This window comes from Myotis daubentonii, chromosome 18, assembly GCF_963259705.1.
Source record: "Myotis daubentonii chromosome 18, mMyoDau2.1, whole genome shotgun sequence".
NCBI classification, from domain to species: Eukaryota; Metazoa; Chordata; class Mammalia; order Chiroptera; family Vespertilionidae; genus Myotis; species Myotis daubentonii.
The window spans coordinates 8,322,480-8,344,784 of record NC_081857.1 but is presented as its reverse complement, the minus strand read 5'-3'; the positions used below and the strand labels follow the sequence as shown (position 1 = coordinate 8,344,784).

Here is a 22,305-nt window from a genome sequence, read left to right as displayed (position 1 = left end):
TCTAATGAACAAAATAAACTGATGAACAAAAACAGACCCAGAGACATAGAAGCATGAACAGACTGTTGAACCTCAGAGGGAAGGCAGGAGACGGTGGGTAGAAGAGATCAACCAATAAACTTGTATGCATATATGCATAACCTGGGCACAGACAATGGGGTGGTGAGGGCATGGGTGGGGGGGAGCAGGTTGGAAGAAGTTAATGGGGGGGGGGAGGACCCATGTAATACTTTCAACAATAAAGATTAAAAAAAGATTAACAATAGAAAAGCAGCTCATGGACATGTGCAGAGTGCATACGCACTGGGGAAACTCAGTGATGTAACTTAAAGGAGCGGTTAGGACTCAGGGCTTATATAGCTTCTTAGTAAAGAGCAATACATTTGTGGAGAGTGACAGACAAAAGAAATGAGTTCAGGTTTTAGGGGTGGCAAACTGTGGCAAGGTAAGTATTCGGAGAAACTAATGGAAGATAAAGGTTTTTTCCATTAAAAGGGTCCACCCTCTGCAGATCCTTTTCAATGCTGTCTTCATGGCCATAAATCTCCTCTGGAGAGGAAAGTTATGGCAGGACTCATTTTTTCAAAATGAAAGTGCACCAAATAATATTGAGCACATAAAAATATTAGACAGTGAGAGACTCATGAAGAAATACGCTTACCAACAACTCAGGAATTTTCAGTTATCAAGAAAAACTGTGAAAGACTTTGAACTGGATCAAAGAATTGCCAAGTATCTTCAATGGAAAAACGTGCTTTTTTTTAGAGCATACCCTTCTAGGTTATCTGATTCCTTGGGGTTTGCATCTTTCATTGTCTTTGAACTATTTTACAACATTGCAAATTGTGGATAGCAGAGCAGCGCAAATAATTCTGTTTTATACACATGTGAAATTGTCCAGTGAAGGGACCAGTGCTTTCTCTCCCCTGCTCCCCCGCCCCCGCCCCAAAAGCTAGTTTTGCATCTATTTGTAAATTCATTTTATGACCTACATGTACTAGTATGTCTGGCCGTTGAATTCTCCTTTAAACTGCTTGAAACATCTTAATTATTCCTTCATTAATTAATGAGTTAAATAAAATTGTTGACTTGTTCTTTTTATATTTATAAGGGTGTATGTTTAATTTTTTTAGTGTTTGTTTTTTTAAAATACATTTGTATTGATTTCAGAGAGGAAGGAAGAGGGAGAGAGAGATAGAAACATCAATGATGAGAGAGAATCATTGATTGGCTGCCTCCTGCACGCCCCCAACTGGGGATTGAGACCACAACATGGGCATGTGCCCTGACCGGGAATCAAACTGTAAACGCCTGGTTCATATAGTTTTGCAAATATCCTATATAATAAAAGCCTAATGTGCAAATTGCCCCCTCGACCAGGAATTTGACTGGGAGTTCGACAGGGGGGCGGGGCCAGCTGGCTAACCTCCCACGTCCCCTCCCCCCACCCCACCCTCCACCGGGCCTGGCCCTGATCGGACCCCATCAGTGTGGGCCGGCCAAACCGGCTGGACCCCACTCATGTACGAATTTGTGCACTGGGCATCTAGTATGTTATCAGACAATATTTTGAATTATTAGCTGTTGCCTTTCCCCATGAGTTTTTTCTTGACTCGCACACCATTTGACCCAAGCTTGTTCCATCAGGTTTTTCCTCTTAGTAACGTAAATCCAAAGGCAACTGTGAGTTCTCAAGCTGGGAAGTGAGGTGATGACTTGGCAGTGGTGGGGCCACCATCTTCGGTGGAACTGTGGGTGGGAAGCTGGGGAGGCGAGCCCGGCTAGAGGAGGAGGGAGGAGAGGAGCCCTCAGCTCCGTTCCAGACTCTGCCCGCATCCAGACTCTCCTTGTGGCCTTTGATTTCTGAACATTATTCGGCTGGAAGCTATCCATTGTCTACACTATCATGAAAGTGCAAACAGGGAACTCGGAAGGCTGATGGACCTTGAACTTTAGCAAGGGCTAAAAGCTATACACCGATTGTTCTGTCGAGACAGTGGTGGCTCAAGCAATTTCCTGACCTAATAGTCTCAAAGTAAATCTTTACTAATATTTACTGACCTTTAAGATAGTCTGACTGCTACTGGAATTGCCTGCCTGACTAAACGCCACAGTGAAGCCTTTCCACTAGAGAAGGGTTTTCCGCCTGGCCCCCATGCCTTCTAAATTCATATTTCTTGTCTAGTGTCTCATTTGTGCGCGGCCCCTTCTCCAGATCCTGGACCCCTAGCCTTGCTGGTTGTGGCTTCACACTATCCCGAATTCTTCATGTGAGCTGATTTCTCTTATTTGCAATCAGAATAAAACTTTAATCAAAACAAAGTGGCATCGGGAAGGAGGGCATCATACCATTACCCTAGCTCACTCTAAGTCTCTGCCTGTCCTGCCTGGGTTCTTGTGGGTGAAGAAAAATTCCCAACTTCACTGACTTGTTCTCACTTCAAACCCACAATGATCAGTCTCAGTGAATTTCCATGATGTCCAGGACCATCTTTTCCTTCCCTAACCTGTTCTCTCTCCACTGTCTCCTCTCTCACACTCCCAATCACTCCTCCACATCAGCACCCTGGGCAGTAAGCCTGTCTTACTTCTTCCCTGAGAAAATAGAAACTATTATAACTTTTAGATTATCACCACTTTCACTCACACAGCTTCCAAGATGTAATGATGTCTTGGTTTCCTTTCTACCTCAGATTGCTCCTTCTCTGTCTCCTTTGCTACTCTCTTCTCCTCAAACTCTAAATCTGTGCTGTCCAACATGTTAGCCACTTGTCTCGCGTCGCTATAAAGCACTAGAAATGGGCTAGCCTGAACGAGGCTGCTGGAAGTATTCAACACATGCAAAACTTCAAAGACTCACTAGGAAAAAGAATTATACAACATTTCATCAATACTTTTTATAGCTCAGCTGGCGTGGCCCACTGGTTGAGCCTTGACCTATGAACCAGGAAGTCACGGTTTGATTCCTGGTCAGGGCACATGCCTGGGCTCTATCCCCAGTGTGTGGCATGCAGGAGGCAGCCAATCAATGATTCTCTCTCATCACTGATGTTTCTATCTCTCTTTCCCTCTTCCTTCCTCTCTAAAATCAATAAAAATATATTTTCATAATAATAATTTTTATAGTAATCATATGTTGAAATGATAACATTTTGGATATCTTAGGTTAAATAAAATATAGTTTAAATTAGTTTGATCTGGCCCTAACTGGTTTGGCTCAGTGGATAGAGCATCGGCCTCAGGACTGAAGGATCCCAGGTTCGATTCCAGTCAAGGGCATGTGCCTTGTTTGCGGGCACATCCCCAGTGGGGCATGTGCAGGAGGCAGCTGATCGATGTCTCTCTCTCATCGATGTTTCTTTTTTTTTTTTAAATACATTTTATTGATTTTTTACAGAGAGGAAGGGAGAGGGATAGAGAGTTAGAAACATCGATGAGAGAGAAACATCGATCAGTTGCCTCCTGCACACTTCCCATTGGGAATGTGCCCGCCACTAAGGTACATGCCCTTGACCGGAATCGAACCTGGGACCTTTCAGTCTGCAGGCCGACGCTCTATCCACTGAGCCAAACCGGCCAGGGCCTCATCAATGTTTCTAACTCTCTATCCCTCTCCCTTCCTCTCTGTAAAAAATCAATAAAAAAATATATTAAAAAAAATAAATTAGTTTGACCTGTTTCTTTTTTTTTTTTTTTTAATGTGGCTAATAGACAGCTTAAACATAATATGGCTCACATGGTATTTCTATTGCCAGCATTGCTCTAAATGTTGTTATGCCCTGGGCTCAGACTTCGATCCTCTATTCTTTCTCTACTCTTATGCTCTCATTCAGTTTTATGGTGTTAAATACTTTATATGTGTCAACATATATCCCAGACCTCTCTCCTGCACTTCTGACACAGGTATCCAATGGCTTACTCAACTTCTCCACTTGGAAGTCATATGCATCTCACACTGGCTCTCTGCTGGCCTTCCCTATCCCAATAGATGACAACTCTGTCCAGTGTTTCAAGAGAAAGCCTTGCCGAGACCGGTTTGGCTCAGTGGATAGAGCGTCGGCCTGCGGACTGAAGGGTCCCAGGTTCGATTCCGGTCAAGGGCATGTACTGTGGTTGCGGGCATATCCCCAGTGGGAGATGTGCAGGAGGCAGCTGATCGATGTTTCTCTCTCATCGGTGTTTCATGGCTCTCTACCCCTCTTCCTTCCTCTCTGTAAAAAATCAATAAAATATATTTAAAAAAAAAAAAAAAGAGAAAGCCTTGGAGTCATCTTTGACTCCTTTCTTTCTCTCAAATGCCATGTTCATTTCTTCTGGTGGGCTTATATTCAAACTATATCCAGAATCTAATCATTTTTCACTATGATGGGGTTCAGGATACGCTATCTGAAAATATGGCACATTGGCACATGGAATATTTTAAACTGAAGGAGTCTGAGAAGCAGCAGAAGTAGGAAGGCCATTCTGACTTCCTTCTTCCCCCCTTTTCCTCAGAAGCAGGTCCTAAAACCTTCATGTTAGAGGAGCCCTCCCTAAACCCTGAGGAAAGGAACATCCTTAACAGAGGAGGGACACGGACATGGAGAAGAATCTGAAGGGACAGGCCTAGCTCAGTTTTCTCCACTTTCTACACTTAGCTCATACTCTGCTCTATCCTATTGTCCCATGACTCTGATCTTCATATTGTCAGGTCTTCATTTCCTTATGAATGCTCTCCTCCTATTAATTTTATCAGTTTGATTTTCAGACCCTACCAGGGGACCCTAAGAATCAAAGACGCATTTTCCTCTCCTACAACCACTTTCCCTGCCAGGACCGTCATTTCTTGCCTGGATTACTGTGATAGTAACAGGTCTCCCTGTTCTATGCTATCACTCTGTTTAAAATCCGGCTGATGTTCCTCATGTCACTCAGAGAAAAAACAGAAGTCCTCCTGTTATCGGTGGAAGTGGGGTTCTTTTTTTTTTTTTTAAATATATTTTATTGATTTTTTTACAGAGAAGAAGGAAGAGGGGTAGAGAGCCATGAAACATCGATGAGAGAGAAACATCGATCAGCTGCCTCCTGCACACCCCCCACTGGGGATGTGCCCGCAACCAAGGTACATGCCCTTGACCAGAATCGAACCTGGGACCCTTGAGTTGACAGGCTGATGCTCTATCCACTGAGCCAAACCGGTTAGGGCGGAAGTGGGGTTCTTGAGGTACTGCTGGAATAAGTATTTCTGGAGGCCCCCATGAGAGAATGAGATATGGTAGAAAACTTTTTCATGGAGTTACATGCCTGGGTTTCCAGAGTCCCGTTTCCCTTAGTCCAGTTGTAGAAGTGAAGTTTGGGTTTTAATAAAGCTAGCAGCAAAGCCAGTGTGCGGAGTTTCTTTTCCACGTTGCAGCCGGGTCCAGTTCAGCATCAGGCTAGTTACAGCCCATTAGTCCATTGTGCGTGGGGTCCACATGGCCATGGGCCATGTGAGTGAATGCAGGGGAAGTAGGAGCAAAAGAGCCCCACAAGCCCAGAGTCACAGAGTCCCAAGAAAGCCAAGAACACAAGAGGGTGAACTCCTGTGTTCAGGGCAGCGGTTCTCAACCTGTGGGTCGCGACCCCTTTGGCGGTCGAATGACCCTTTCACAGGGGTCGCCTAAGACCATCCATCCTGCATATCAGATATTTACATTATGATTCATAACAGTAGCAACATTACAGTTATGAAGTAGCCACGAAAATAATTTTATGGTTGGGTCACAACATGAGGAACTGTATTTAAAGGTCCAGAAGGTTGAGAACCACTGGTTTAGGGGGTTAAGTACCCCAAATCTTCATGCCCTTGCAGTGGCCACGCCCATTCCGGCCAATCATCTCTGTTTCCAGGAGTGATTGATAGCAAGCATCTTCCCTATGTCACCCCCAACTTTATTGGGGATGCGCCTATCTTCCCTTTGTCCAGTCCCCTTCCCCCAATGTCTTATAGGGAACATGTCTATAATGTCTGGCCTTCCCTTCATTCCTTTTCTATTATTTTTTAAAAAATATATTTTATTGATTTTTACAGAGAGGAAGGGAGAGCAATAGAGAGTTAGAAACATCAATGAGTGAGAAGCATTGATCAGCTGCCTCCTGCACACTGCCTCCTGGGGATGTGCCTGCAACCCAGGTACATGCCCTTGACCAGAATCGAACCTGGGACCCTTCAGTCCCCAGGCCGACGCTCTATCCAGTGAGCCAAACTGGCTAGGGCTCCTTTTCTATTATTAATAGCTAGCTAATTACTATGGTTTCACTTATACTGGCTAAAGGCCTTACAGGATCTGACCCCCATCACTTCTCTGACCTCATCACCTGCCACTCCTATTCCCCCTGCTCTGGCCACACAGCTAATTCCTTAGCAGGCCAGCATGCTCCTGCCTTAAGGCCTTGGTATTAGTTGCTCCCTCTCCCTGGAATGCTCTGCTCCTGGAGATTTACATGGTTGAAAATCTTTGATATACACACAGCTGGAAATCTTAGTCACGTGGCTGAGTGTCTAATTCACCTCCTTCAAGTTTTTGTTCGGATGCCACATTCTAAAGGAGGTTCCTCTTTAAAATTGCAATCTGCTTCCTTCCTCCCAATCTCTTTACTCCCACCCAGATTTTTTCTCACAAGTACTTACTTATCACCTTTCACTATCCTATACAATTTACTTATTTATTATGCTGACTGTTATCCCACCCACTGTCCGTACCACTAGAGTGGAAGCTCTTCTGGGGCAAGGAACTTGTGTCTCTTGTTTCTTGATATATTCAAGTGCTCACACTGGTGTCTGATACCTAGTAGACACTCAGTACGTATCTGTTGAATGAACATTAGGCTAATCAGACTAGGCTGACTTGCTCCTTTCTTGTTTAAGATTGGTTGATACACTTGAGTGAGAAAGTGTGGGATCCTGAAAATCTCACTGCATTATAGGGAAAGCATCAAGGGTTGCTGGAATCCTGATCCTGCCCCTTGAGCAGCCTCTTTTCACGCATGCCTTTCCTGAAAGAGGCCTCCCATTCCAAGGCTCGAAATGGAATGCAGTTAGTGGGCAAGGGCAACATTCCTGGGGAGATTAGAGAGGATAGGTTCCTTTCTACCCCTTTATTCTGGGTCTATGCCTGGAGGCGAAGTCCATTAAGCAGAAAACAATTGGTGATGCTAAGAAATGAATGACCAACCAGCCTGATATTTCAGATCAGTAGGGATTGGGGTAGAATGGTAAAGCCCAGCAATGTTACTAACTTTCTTTCATTTATTGAGTTCCTTTGTTTTGTTTTGTTTGAGGTCCTATTATGTGTCAGACACCTGTTGACCTTGAGGAAACAATGGCAATTAATATAAGTCCCTGTATTCATGGAGCTGATGTTCTGGTTGGGGAAACAGAAAATAATCAAGTAAAATATGACTATGATAATTTCAGGTCCTGGTACTTGGTAGGCACTGAGAAGAAAATGAAAGTGTGATGGGAATGGGCTGCTTTAGATGTCAGGAAAGACCTCTCTGAGAAGGCAACTTTTCATTTGAGACCGTTAATGTAAGAAACATTCAAACCTGTAAAGAATTTTTGTATGTTTATTTGAGCCAAACTCTCGACAATTGTCGGGAAGCACATTTTTAATGTAATGAATTAATGCTCTGGTTTTTCACCTATTTTTATAAATTACCACCAAAGGAGGAGATGCATAAGTGAGTTACATGAAATCCATTCATGGTAGATTAAGGAGGTGGGAGAAAGCAAAGGGGGAAACCTCTGCGATTGGGTAAAAAGTAAAGTGATAGACACATGCTTCTTTCACATAGGAGGGTACTGGATAGTTACCAGTTAACAATTAACATGATAATAATAACAATGAGGGAATTTGTGGTCTCCACCCTGGCACACCAATAGGTTGGCTATGCCCTGAATGGTCCAGAAAAAGGGAAGTTACAAGTTACTCTGACATTCCAAAGGTATGTTATCATAGATGCAAAAAGACAATAGGCTCAGTTAAGCTCAAAGTTGATCTTTGTCAGGCAGGGAAGATACCTGTCTAGCACATGACTACCCACCATAGACTGTTTTTTAATTTAAAAAGTTTTAATTTCAGACCATCCTTGTGGTTACTTTAGGTCTCTGAGTTTGCAAGGCCACCATGCAGGCCTTCCCTAAGTTAGTCAGGTTAGCATATGGACCTTTTTTGTCCTCAAGACCTAGATGATGAAAAGGATCATCATGTAAAGAACACTCAGGTAGAAAGACTAGCAAGCACCAAGACTCTGGGTTGAAAAGGATGTTCATGGAGACCAGAGGAAGCGTATGAGGCTCAAGAGTAGTGAGTGAGTAGAAAAGGAATAGATGACATGGGAAAGGTCAGATGAGATTAGACTAACAATGGGCAGACACTGACAGTTATAAAGAACTGAATATCATATTCTGACTTTAATTTTATAAATACTACTCTATATTGTAGGGACAATTAAAAAACTAGTTCAATAATTCAGGTGAAAGATAATTACAGCTTGGACAAGTGAGGCAGTGGTTGTGATGGAAATAAAAATACATAAATTAAATAAAAAAATATTTGATATTTTGGAGTGTGGAAGACAAAATGCAGTGGACAATTAACCAAAGTAACTTCTATTTGATGGAGAAAAGTAAGAGGTGTATAACTGTGTATTGTCTGTCATACACTTCAGCATTTATACACTTCCCAAAGGGCAGATATAAACACATTCATTAAAAACCAAAGATACAATCTTTCTGTAGCATATAAAAATAAGAAGCATGTAAACTTAAAGTTATACCTAATAATCAGTAGTTCAATAATCTATCAGAGAAATAATCTAGGTGTTTAATAAATATAGTTATCAGTTCAAGATTTTTAAGTTCCCTAAGATTTTTTAAATTAACTTAAAGTTAATTATTAATAAAGTTTGTCAGAATAATTATTCTATGTGAGTAAACACAAGTTTATCCTTTTTGTAATTTTAAACATTAAGCACAGTCATGAGTCACTTAATGATGGGGATACTTTCTGAGAAATGCATCATTAGACTATTTTGTCTTTGTGTAAATATTATAGAGTGAGCTCACACTAACTTAGATGGTACAGCCTGCCACACACCTAGTCTATATGGTATAGCCCATTGCCCCTAGGCTACAAGCCTACACAGCATGTCACTGTATAAAACACATGAGATTAAATCAAGCACAACAGAAAATAATGCAATCCAGAAACATGGTAAACATGTATACGGCTGCTCCTGACATAACATGGCATACTGTTTTACAGCAAACATTTTTTTATAAGTAGAAAAAGTGCATTCTAAAATAACCATAGGAAGTATAGTATAGTAAGTGGTAACCCAGTAACATAGTTGTTTATTAGCATTATCAAGTATTATATACTGGACATAATTATATGTGCTATACTTTTATTTTTTATTTTTTAAATATATTTTTATTGATTTCAAAGAGGAAGGGAAAGGGAGAGAGAGAGATAGAAACACCAATGATGAGAGAGAATCTTGATCATCTCTTACACGCTTCCCACTAGGTATCAGCCTGAAACCCAGAAATGTGCCCCAACTGGGAATCAAACCATGACCCCCTGGTTCATAGGTCAACACTCAACCACTAAGCCATGCTGGCCGAGCTGTATGTGCTATACTTTTATATGACCTGCAACACAGTAGGCTTGTTTACACCAGTATCACCACACATACATGAGTAACGCACTGAGCTATGTTATGATGGCTATACGGTCACTAGGCAGTAGGAATTTTCTATCTCCATTATTATTTTTTGGAACCACCATTGTATAGATCAGCAGTTCTCAACCTGTGGGTCACGACCCCTTTGGTGGTCAAACGACCCTTTCACAGGGGTCGCCTAAGACCATCCTGCATATCAGATATTTACATTACGATTCATAACAGTAGCAACATTAGAGTTATGAAGTGCCGGAAGCCGGTCTACCCTTGCTGCTTGACACAGTCGCTGCAGGGAAGAAAACATCTGCACAGCATATGTTTCAAGGGACCTGGCGTATATGGCATATGTTTGCTCCCCCTCTTAGCGCTATGTATTTTAACCAGGACCACTTCCCCGAGAAAGATTGTTTCCCCAGGTGGGGATGTTGGGGATTGATGGGACTGTGGAGGGGAATGAATCAGTAAAACCCCCCTAGTGCAGTGATGGCGAACCTTTTGAGCTCGGCATGTCAGCATTTTGAAAAACCCTAACTAACTTAACTCTGGTGCCGTGTCACATATAGAAATTTTTGGATATTTGCAACCATAGTAAAACAAAGATTTATATTTTTGATATTTATTTTATATATTTAAATGCCATTTAACAAAGAAAAATCAACCAAAAAAATGAGTTCGCATGTCACCTCTGACATGCATGTCATAGGTTCACCATCACTGCTAGTGTTACAGAAATACCATGTACTACTTATGAAGAACTTGGACTAAGACTATTGGCAATACATTTGGGACTTGTGGGGCCCACATCCCCAGGGTTCTGCCCACCAGGGTAAGCACCAAAGCCTATACTCCTGGAGACCCACCGACACAGGGCAGTCCCAGGGAAGGCAAGCAGCGAGGCTGGGAGGACATAACCTTTACTGGGTAGGATAATCTCCTTCAGTCACTTCCTTGTAGCTTATCAGTAGAGCAGTAGAATAGTGACCTTGGAATAGCCCTTATAATGAAATACAGAGATTAACCTAGACAAGATGAAAATCAACAGAACTAGATAGAGACAGGATTTTTGGCAAAGGTCAGATAAGAAACTATGGGAATGAAACAAGGAACTGTAGAACGTTACCCAAAACATACCGTGATGTGATTATAGAGGCATGCTTATAGGATCAAATGGTATAAATACAGATGTAATAGGACAATAGAGAACCTAACTATGCTGATGATCAGAACGCTGCTGCCTCCGTGTCATTCCTTCTTCGCCGACTCCGTCCACACCTTTGAGAACCTCTGGACCTGCTGGGGCTGGACCCCAACAACGAAGTAGCAACAAAAATAATTTTATGTTTGGGTCACAACATGAGGAACTGTATTTAAATGGCCAGAAGGTTGAGAACACTGGTATAGATGGTATATCATTGACCAAACATCATTGTGCAGTGCATGGCTGTAGAAGTAATGCTAGCTTATTCAGTCAGTAAACCTATATAAGTTTAAGAACATATCAAAGTAGAATATATTATATTGAATGCCTATGTTGGGGTCTAGGGCAGGCCACCCCAAAATATCCCACAATGGCAAATTGGTTACTTTGAATTATATTTACTTAACAAACAGCTGGTGTGAAAAGACATATTGGTCCTACCTTGCTCCTTGAATGCAGGAAATAAATCTCCCCTGTGAAAGATGCCCTTGTTGCTCAAGGATTGTTGAGATACCCTTGTTGTAAGAGTTAAGGAATCCAGGGCTGAAAACCTGTATACACAACCTTATTACTCCTTTACTAATTTACTACCCACGTGTAAAGTTTGTTTAGATTTCTCACTAAACCTAACCTAAATTTATTTGTCCTGTCAATTCTTTACAAATTTATTGTTTCTTTGTCTAAAAGTATAAATAGCTACCATTTCTCTGAGCATTATTTATTTAGTTATTTTTTGTCCTTCCCTTATATGGAAATGAGCCCATGCACCCACCTCTCCATACTCCATAACTGTACTTAAGTATCACTTGTATGAAACAGGCTTAAAAGTGTATGGCCATACCTGATTTGTAAGGGAAGCATTTCTTTTCCTTTTTTTTTTCTTTTTTTATTGATTTCAGAGAGGAAGGGAGAGAGATAGAAACATCAACGATGAGAGAGAATCATTGATTGGCTACCTTCTGCACGCCCCCCACTGGGAGGGGTGGAGCCCGAAACCCAGGCATGTGCCTCCAGCCAGAATCAAACCTGGGACCCCTCAGTCCGCAGGCCAATGCTCTATCCACTGAGCCAAACCGGCTAGGGCAGGAAGCATTTCTTATGGAGGAGGTGGTCCACAGATCAGATGTCACAAACTATGAGCACGGTAGAGAGGATTTAACCTCTTTCTAGGTCTAGACCAGTACTGGCCAATAGAAGTATAATATAAGGTGCAAATGTAAACCACATATACAATTTAAAAAATATTATAGTTCATCAAAAAGTAAAAATAAGCAGGTGAAATTAAATTTAATAGTGTATTTTATTTAACCTAAAATATCCAAAATATTATAATTTCAGCATATGAGAAATATAAAAAGTATTCATGACATTTTCCTTTTTTTTTTTTTTTTTTTTGATGGGCAGAATGACTCTCTTGACCTAATCCCTGGAACCGGTGAATATGTTACATTACATGGCAAAAGGGACTTTGAAGCTGTAATTAAGGTTAAAAATAGAGCCCTAGACAGTTTGGTTCAGTGAATAGAGCCTAGGCCTGAGGACTGAAGAGTCCCAGGTTCAATTCCAGTCAAGAGCACGTACCTTGGTTGCAGACTTGACCCTCCCACCCATAGCAAACACCCCCTCCCGGTCCCCGGTTGAGGTGGTGCAGGAGGCAACCAATCGATGTGTCTTTCTCACGTCAATGTTTCTGTCTCATCCCCTCTCTCCCTCTCTGAGCATTATTTATGATCTCCTGTGTGCAGATATTAAATTGGTTTTTCTCCTATTAATCTAGTCTTATGTCAACTTCATTATTAGTCCAACCATAAGGACTCAAGAGGTGTGAAGAGGGGAATTTCCCCCTCTGACACATACAGCTCAGAGAAAACATATGTATTTTTATTAAACCAAAATTACTAACCTAATTTTGTTTGCTAGAGATTTACCTAAATTATCTTGAGTTTTTTTTAAAAAAACACGTTTCTGCATTAGTTTCTACAAGCATGCCTCTTTCTTTCTCATTAAAAGTATCAGAAGTCCAATTTTCTTAATCTCTTAGAACTTTAGGACTATTTAATTTATATAAGTGTTTATTATCTCTAAACCAATCAAAATAGAATTCTAACATATTTTATTTTTTTTAAATATATTTTTATTGATTTCAGAGAGGAAGGGAGAGGGAGAGAGAAAGAGAAACATCAGCTGCTTCGTGTAAGACCCCTGCTGGGGATCGAGCCCACAACCTGGACCTGTGCCCTAACTGTGAATCAAACCATGACCTCCTGGTTCATAGGCCGGCACTCAACCACTGAGCTACACCAGCTGGGCATAACAGATTTTATAGAGGTGGGAAAATATTACACATTTACACAACGAGAAGTGTGAAAGCCGCAACCTGCTCAGCTAGGGTTCAGGACTTGGAGAAGGGCCGCACACAAATGAAGAGACGAGACAAGAAATATGAATTTGGAAATAATGGAGGGCCAGGCGGAGAACCCTTCTCTGGTGAAAAGGTTTCAATGGGGCCCAGGTCCTGTTAGCTTTTATTCAATTTTAGATACACATTTTGCCGTTAGGCAGGCAATTCTGGTAGCAGACAGACTATCTTAAAGGTCAATAAATATTAGTAAAGATTTACTTTGAGACTATTAGGTCAGGAAATTGCTTGAGCCACCATTGTCTCGACAGAATAATCGGTGCATAGCTTTTAGCCCTTGCCAAAGCTCAAGGTCCATCAGCCTTCTGGGTTCCCTGTTTGCACTTTCATGATAGTGTAGACAATGGATAGCTTCCAACAGAGAAGTAAAGGCCTCCCTGACATGAAAAATACAGACACATCAAAAGAAAAGCTTAGAGCTTCAATTCTAAAATTCAAACCACAGGTCAAGCATAACCATGAAGTGGGCCACACAGCTAAAGAGTAGGAGAGCCAGGATTCCAACTCTAGCAACTTGACTCGCAATGGTCAAGTTAACCACTTGCAGTAGTCCTAACTTTACAATAATGGAGACAAGCAGCTCAGTTACAATAAAGATTTCTTCTTGGAAAAGGAGAACAAACTGCCAGGACAGCTGCACACTGATTACCAGTCACGCGCATGCCAGACCCTTCTGGACAGGGATACGGAAGTAAAAGACAACACCTACAGGTTTTAATGGTTTTAGGCCAAGTATTTGTTTCCTTGATCAGAGATTGAATATAAGTTTCCTGGTCAAAGAATTCAACTGCCAAAAATTCTGTCCTCTGAGAGGCTATCCCTTGCCCCATTCCCTCAGACCATACCAGCATACTCAGAAGCCTGCTACCTGTAAATGGTAGTATCTTTTGGTCCGTGGCCCAACCAATGGCTGCAAAACTGCAAAACAATACCTCCTTTTACCAACTACTCTCAAAACTAGTTGAACTTCTGAGTGACTTAGGTTAAATCTCTATAAAATCTCCACCTCTCTTCCTCAAGGCAGACACCCCTTTGGAAAGGTTCTCACGCTCCAGCATTCTCAATGAGACTTATGCTTCCCAGGATTCTGGTTGATTTTCTTTGACAGTTTTTGGTGCTGCGATCTGGACCCTCTGCTGCTCCGCCTGGATCAAATACAGTAGAAACGTTTGCCATCTCTCCTGGAAGTCCCAGTGACCGGACATCTGAATCAGTCCTATTCATGCATGTGCTACTCTCTTCTACTGAGTATCACCTAAGCCACTATTCTTTCTCTTTATTGTCTTTGGTATAAACTTTTAAAAATATATATTATTTTTTATTGATTTCAGAGAGGAAGAGAGAGGGAGAGAGAGATAGAAACATCAATGATGAGAGAGAATCATTGATCAGCTGCCTCCTGCATGCCCTCTACTGGGCATGTACCCTGACCCACAACTCAGGCATGTGCCCTGACCAGGAATCAAACTGTGACCTCCTGGTTCATAGGTCAATGCTCAACCACTGAGCCACATTGGTGGGACATTTGTTCCACTTATTTATGCCATTTCTTTTTTCTTTTTTAAAAAAATATATTTTATTGATTTTTTACAGAGAGGAAGGGAGAGGGATAGAGAGCCAGAAACATCGAGGAGAGAGAAACATCAGCTGCCTCCTGCACACTCCCCGCCGGGGATGTGCCCGCAACCAAGGCACATGCCCTTGACCGGAATCGAACCTGGGACCCTTGAGTCCGCAGGCCGACGCTCTATCCACTGAGCCAAACCGGTTTGGGCTATGCCATTTCTTGGTTGATTCTTGCATGTACCCTGACAGGGGATTAAACCCATAACCTTGCTGTGGCATATTGGGAAGATGCTCCCACCAACAGGGCTACCTTGCCAGGGCAATACCTCTTCACTTACCTCCTAACTGGAAAACTATTTGGATTTCTGCCTGAATCAGTGCTTCCCAAATAGTTATTCTTTTGGATCTCAAAGAAACCCTTGCCTCTCACTTCGGCCTTTCATTTTTAGGTTAACAATGAGTACAAGATGGCGAAACTGGGTGATTATAGGATTGTTTTGTGATTTATAAATTGTCACCAAATTACTTCTACTATATAAGGAGCAGTTCCTCAAAAAAAAGGGAAGGGATGTTGGACAGACAAAAACTAGAAATCAGCATATCACCTTGTCAAGTCCCTCTGTTTAGAATGTGCTCATCTAACTCCTATTTGTATTTCAAGATAAAGCTCAGATTCCACATAGAATCATAGACTCTCAGTAAAGAAAACGAGCAGGAGAGAGGGAAATAATTTATATTGAGATTATTATGTACCTGTTTGGGTATTTAAAATTCATTCACATTTAATCCTTACAGAAAACCAGAAGAATTGGTTTGTTATCCCCATTTCATAAGACAAGGAAATTGAAGTTCAGAGAGGTTAAACAACTTACCCATTGTCATCATACAAGCTAGAGGCAGAATGAAGACACAAACCCAGATCTTTTTCACTTTGAAGTCTATGCCCTTTGCATTTTACTATACTACCTCAAAGTTCACTTAATCTAAGTAAACCCTGCCCAATCTGGTGTTCAAATCCTCATTAAGACACCACCATAAATGGTTATCAGCCCGACCCTGTCCAGGGACAAAGAAACCCACACATTTTAATTCAGTCCATCTCTCTATTGGCTGCATTAAAAAGTTTCTCTCAATATGAAGCTGACGCCCTAGCCGGTTTGGCACAGTGGATAGAGCGTCAGCCTCTGGACTGAAGAGTCCCAGGTTCGATTCCAGTCAAGGGCATGTACTGTGGTTGCGGGCACATCCCCAGTGGAGGGTGTGCAGGAGGCAGCTGATCGATGTTTCTCTCTCATTGATGTTTCTAGCTCTCTATCCCTCTCCCTTCCTCTCTGTAAAAAATCAATAAAATATATTTTAAAAAAATATGAAGCTGACATAGTTCTTCTGAAACCCTTACCCATAATCCCAACACCCTTAAATCCTAACACCCTGAAATCCTGGAGCACAATGAGCTCGTGGAAGGAACTGCTAGTGGATACCTACTCTCTTTTCTTCTTACGTGGGAATAGAATTTCTCCCTCAGCACAGTGGCAGATGCTCCGTGAAGTTCATGAAGCTATAGCTTGGAGCTTCACTGGCCTTAGCCCTGTGCATCCTGGCAGTGGCTGGCAGCTGTGGAGTGTTCTAGATGGATGGGGAACAGATTGCAATTAGGAAGCATGTTTGGGAAATTGACTAAAGAGATCTCAGAAGAAAGGGACCCTGGGGGATAGGGGAGGCTAGGGGACTGTCTAGGGCGGGGGGATAAAATGGACACATATGTAATACCCTTTGTAATACTTTAAGCAATAAATTAAAAAAAAAAAAAGGGACCTGAAACTCCAAAGCTCCAGCAATTTTTTGTGATTTATTTTCTCATAATTAACAACTACTTTTGTACTGGAGACTTTGCGTTACTTTCCTTAAAGAGGGCTCCAAAAATAGCGTTCAGCTCCACAAAATCTGGACTGACCCTTGGTTTAATCCATAGAAGTCCTGTTATAGTTGCAATATTGTATTTATATCTGAGAATTTACACAAGAAAAATTAATTCTACCTTACTTATTATTTTGGCTCTATCATAATAGCCAGACCAATATCATGATACCAAACATTTAATTTTTATTCTGCCATCTTCATACATGAGCACCACTTTCCTACCACCTCCAGAATCAATTGGTCAGGGGAGGGGAGGCCAGGCCAGGCCAATAATTCCTTGCCCACAATTTTCAAACTGGGCCTGTGAAAAGCGGGTCTCTCTGGTTACCTGCACTTTAAGCTGTATAGCATTGGATCACCTACATGTGTATCCCTTTACAATTGTGTCACATTACTTCCATATAGAGAAGCCAGAAAGCATTAAGAGAACATGAGGGAGAGAGAAGAAAGGATAAGAGCTATAGAACCTCTGTATTTCCGTTGTTCCTTGAGCTCAGATGAATTTCTGTCCTTCTTATAGTTTGGTTCATCAATTCTCTCTTGACCAGAGAATTATACAGATATCATTCCAATAAATTCCTGGGTTTCCTTAAGCTAATCAAATAGGATTTCTGTCTTTTACAACCAAGCAGCCTACTAATTACCTTGCCATGCACTCTATTAAGGCATATAAGAAGCAAGCCAAGAAAAGGGCCCAGGGAACTCCCACCCTGAGCCTTTTCCCCTTAACAATTTGCCTATGACTCTATCTCCTGATCTAGATCCAGAGACCTGACTGTCTGACTGACAGTATATTACTAATGGACCTCAAGCTCATTGCCATCTTTCCTCTCAAAGCTCTGCCTCCAGGGTTCCCTGTCCCAGTAAATGGCATAACTACTCACATTCAGGTGCTCAAGTCACCAACTTGGATCAGGTCCATGATTTATAAAACCTAATGTGTCCACCCTTCTAGTTGAACTGCGTGCTGTTGCTGCCTACACGCTCTACCTTTCAGCCACACTGGCTTACCTAAAATGAATGAGGCAACATCTCCATTTCTCCCAGTGTTCCTCTTTCAAACCTCTTTTGCATAGAACTTTCCTATGCAAAGCTATATCTCCAGGCAAAGCACTTAATACGGAGAACTATGGAAGTCTCTGCACCTACAGCTCCTCTGCCTTCCCTGGGTCTTCATCGTGTACCAGACACAGCTCTCAGAAATAGGGCACCTCATACTCAGAGGGCCCCTCCTCATGGCTTACCCCCGCCAGCTCATGGCATTCCTCTGGCCAGGAGGTTGCTTTGCAGTTGGCATCGCACCCATTTCAGACCAATGCGATGTTGGGTAGGTGTGAGGGGTTGTTGTAAAAGGATATGGGATGGAAGAGTCTTATTCTTAAGGTCTACTGGAAGCCAGCTCTCCCTCTTTCTGGACAATTTGATTCAGGTATATGAGGCCTCGAATTACTGCAGCAATTCAGTCATCATGAGAAAAGCTATGCCCAGATACAGTTAGCACAGTGAGATACAGGGTGGAGATATGGAAGACAGTGAGAAGCAATTTCACCAGTCCTGAAGCTTGCGCACTATACCTCTGGATGTTACAATTAATTACGTGAGCGAATATATCATTTAAGCCAGTTTGTTTGTCTAAAAACCACACACATCAGACAAAGGACTTGTATCCATAGTATATAAACAACTCCCTAAACTCAATAATAAAACAAACAAGCCAATTAAGAAAATGGGCACCTTGGCTGGTGTGGCTCAGTGGTTGACCCATGAACCAGTAGATTGGGGTTTGATTCCTGGTCAGGGCACATGCCTAGGTTTTGGGCTCGATCCCCAGTAGAGGGCTTGTAAGAGGTAGCGAATCAATGATTCTCTCTCATCATTGATGTTTCTATCTCTCTCTCCCTCTCCCTTTCTCTCTCGAAAATCAATAAAAATATTTTTTTTTTAAAAAAAGAAAGTGGGCAAAAGATTTGAAGATACACTTCACCAGAGAAGATATACAGATGGCAAATAAACACAAGATGATCAATGTCATTAGTTATTAGGAGCAAATTAAAATCACAATGAAAAATGACTACACACCTATTAGAATGTCTAAGAATCAAAATTCTGACAATACCAAGTGCTCATAAAGATGCATAGCAACGGAAACTCACACAATGCTGGTGGGAATGCAAAATGAAAGTCTCTGTTTGGAAAACAGTTCCCCCTCCTTATTAAAGACTATATTTTAGAAGCAGTTTTAGGTTCGCAGACAGTTTCTTTTAAAGTTAAACACAGTTACCATATGATCTAGCAATCCCACTCCTCCATATTTGTCTAAGAAAAATGAAAATTTTGTTCCCACAAAAACATGTACATAAATATTTATATTAGCTTTACTCGTAATCACACGAAAACTGGAAACAGCCCAAATGTCCTTCAGCTGGCGAAAGGTTACACAAACTATGGTATAGCATGTAATAGAACGCTACTCAGCAATAAAGAGAACATGCACCGACACGGATGAATCTCAAATGCATTTTGGCCAAAGAAGTCAGACGCAAAAGGCTTCGCATGTATGATTCCACTTATATGACATTTTTGAGAAAACAAAATTATAGGGACTGAAGACAAATCAGCAGTTGCTTGGGACTACCAGTGATGGCGAACTTATGACCCGTGAACTCATTTTTTTGGTTGATTTTTCTTTGTTAAATGGCATTTAAATATATAAAATAAATATCAAAAAATGTAAGTCTTTGTTTCACTATGGTTGCAAATATTAAAAAATTTCTATATGTGGCACAGCACCAGAGTTAAGTTAGGGTTTTTCAAAATGCTGACACGCCGAGCCCAAACGGTTCGCCATCCCTGGACTAGGCGGTTGGAGATTGAATACAAAAGGGGAGCTTGAAGGAATGGGGGGAGGGTGTGAAACTGTTCTGTATCGCGATTGTGTTTAGATACTTGTATACATTTGTCAAAACCTATAGAACTGTTCATACACAAAGAGTGAATTTTACTATATATAATTTTTTAAAGTGAATAATTTTTAAAAATTTTCTGTATCTACAGTGGCTCTCAATCTATTGGATGAAGCAGTTTTAGTCCTCGAGGAACTTTTAAAAAATATGTTTTTTTTATTGATTTCAAAGAGGGAGAGGGTGTGAGAGATAGAAACATCAGTGAGGAGAGAGAATCATTGATCGGCTGCTTCTTGCACGACTTCTACTGGGGATTGAGCCCACAACCCGGAAATGTACCCTGAGGGGGAATTGAACTGTGACTTCCTGGTTCATAGGTCAACACTCAACCACTGAGCCACACCAGCCAGGCCTTAAGGAACTTTTAGTGCAAGTGGTAAAATGAAGGTGACTGCTCTAAGAAACAGTCCAATATAAGGTGTACACATGCAAACACATATCAAAGATAGACAAGTACAAATGCATGCAACTTCAAAAACTGGAATAAATATAACAAGGTAAAGTCAGTGGGAGGAGCTTCTTGGGAAGGGTTAACTCGGGTTATAAAAACAAAATCGCACAAGGATCTGAAAGCACTTTGGAAAATATAAAGATTTGTAAAAGTACAGATTTAATCGTTTTCTTGGCATCCCCTTCAAAGCCCAGTGTAATAGTGTGCATGTTGCTGGCATTTGGTTAATAATTTATTATTATTATTACATAGGATTCACAAATAAAATAAATTGTTCAAAGGAGTAGAAAGGCATTCAAATCAATGAGGAGTGTCCACAAGAAGTTTCTCTTAGTTCCAGACTGGCTCAGATCCCAAGGACTTTTCCCTTCTAACGGCAAAGTTTCGGGGTGCCCACCTTGTGTAATGTCTCCATCCAGGATAATTTACGTCCTGCCTTTAGCTGTGGCCTGGTTTGAGTTTAAGTAACTGGTGTCCATGCTGTGCTCCCTGCTCTATACAAATATGAAGGTTCTGACGGGTGTAGGGACATAAGCACCCACCTGCGCAGGTGGCCGTACTTCCTGGCAGCCCCTCCGTCTTCCTCTCCTGCTGACTGCCGGCTGCAGTAACCAGACTTGATGGTATCTTGCTTCCCAGATCTGCAAGGGCCTCTCAGCTGCAGATTGGCGATGTGACAATTAACCTTCAAAGTGGCCTGACCCCAGGTAAGGTGCACACAGCAGCAGCCACCTCCGGAAAGTTAGCATCTTGCAAGCCCACTAGTTCCTTAAGATCCGGTGTGGCTGTGATTTGCCAGCGGATGAAAACTGTTTAACTGTCTTACTCACCCTGCCCGGGCCCTAAAGCCCTTGACTTCTCCCCATCAAAGGATCCCTTCCCCAACAAGCTACAGCTGAGAGTGTAAAGAAGTAATTTGATTCTGATAAACCCTGTAGTTCCCTCTCCTTTAGGACACCTCCTAGTTCAGTGGTTCTCAACCTTGGCTGCACATGAAAATCCCCTGGGAATCTTTTTAAATCCTGATTTCTGGGCCTCATCCTCCGGAAATTCTGTCTTTGTGATGGGGCGGGGCCACAACATGAGTAACAAAGAAACAGAATTTCCGGAGGATGAGGCCCAGAAATCAGGATTTTAAAAAGATGCCCAGGTGATTCTCATGTGCAGCCAAGGTTGAGAACCACTGTAGCTGAACAATTCCCCTGCACACTGAACTCGCAACGTTTTTTGTCGTTTCCTTTCATTGTCAACTCAAAACTCTACTAATTTTTCATGAAAACATCTTACTCTTGCTTCACTGTTGTTTGGGGTTGGGTTTTCGGTTATTGCAGGTTGGTCCTTCCTATGTACACTACCTCCAAGTTTAGTGCCATAGGAGGCAGGCTGGCTCTGATCTTATTAGTGGAACCTAGCAACACATTTTTTTTTTTTCAGTAATAAACACATTACATAGATGGGAAAACAACGGCCTAATGAAAAACATTCACAGTTCCCAGACTCCCCTCTAGCAAAGCCCCATCCTGTAAACAGTATAAGGAAACAGTAGGGGATTCCATGAATTACCAAGAAATTCAGGGACAGAAAGACACCCATTCCCTTCTACAAGGTTTTTGGGTATTTTTTTTTTTTTTAAATCCTCACCTGAGTATATTTTTCCATTGATTTCCAGAGAGAGTGGGAGGGAGGGAGGAAGGGGAGCAAGAGAAAGAGAAACATCTATGTGAGAGAGACACATCACACATCAATTGGTTGCCCTCCCCCGCCCCCCCGAACGCACCCCCACCAGAGCTAGAAAACCTGCAACCGAGATACATGCCCTTGATTAGGAACTGAACCCGAGACCTTTCAGTCCTAGGCCCAAAGCTCTAACCACTGAGCTACCAGTTGGGCTGGGTATGTATTTTTTGTTTTTTTGTTAATCCTCACCCAAGGATATTTTCCACTGATTTTTAGAGAAGTGGAAAGGAGGGGGAGACACACACAGAGAGAGAAACATCGATGTGAGAGAGACGCATCAATTGGTTGCCTTCTGCACGTGCCCTGACCAGAGCTGGGGTCGAGCCTACAACCAAGGTATGTG

The 22,305-nt window shown here is 41.9% G+C and overlaps 1 long non-coding RNA gene across 1 annotated transcript in view; it reads right to left on the bottom strand.

The window, feature by feature from the left end:
* The window catches only part of LOC132221127 (uncharacterized), a 126,316-nt gene extending 106,793 nt beyond the window's left edge, over window positions 1-19,523 (bottom strand). Inside the window, exon 1 of the long non-coding RNA XR_009449909.1 lies at window positions 19,468-19,523. This is a non-coding gene — a long non-coding RNA (uncharacterized LOC132221127). The remainder of the gene's footprint in view (window positions 1-19,467) is intronic.
* Between the last annotated feature and the right edge of the window lie 2,782 nt (window positions 19,524-22,305).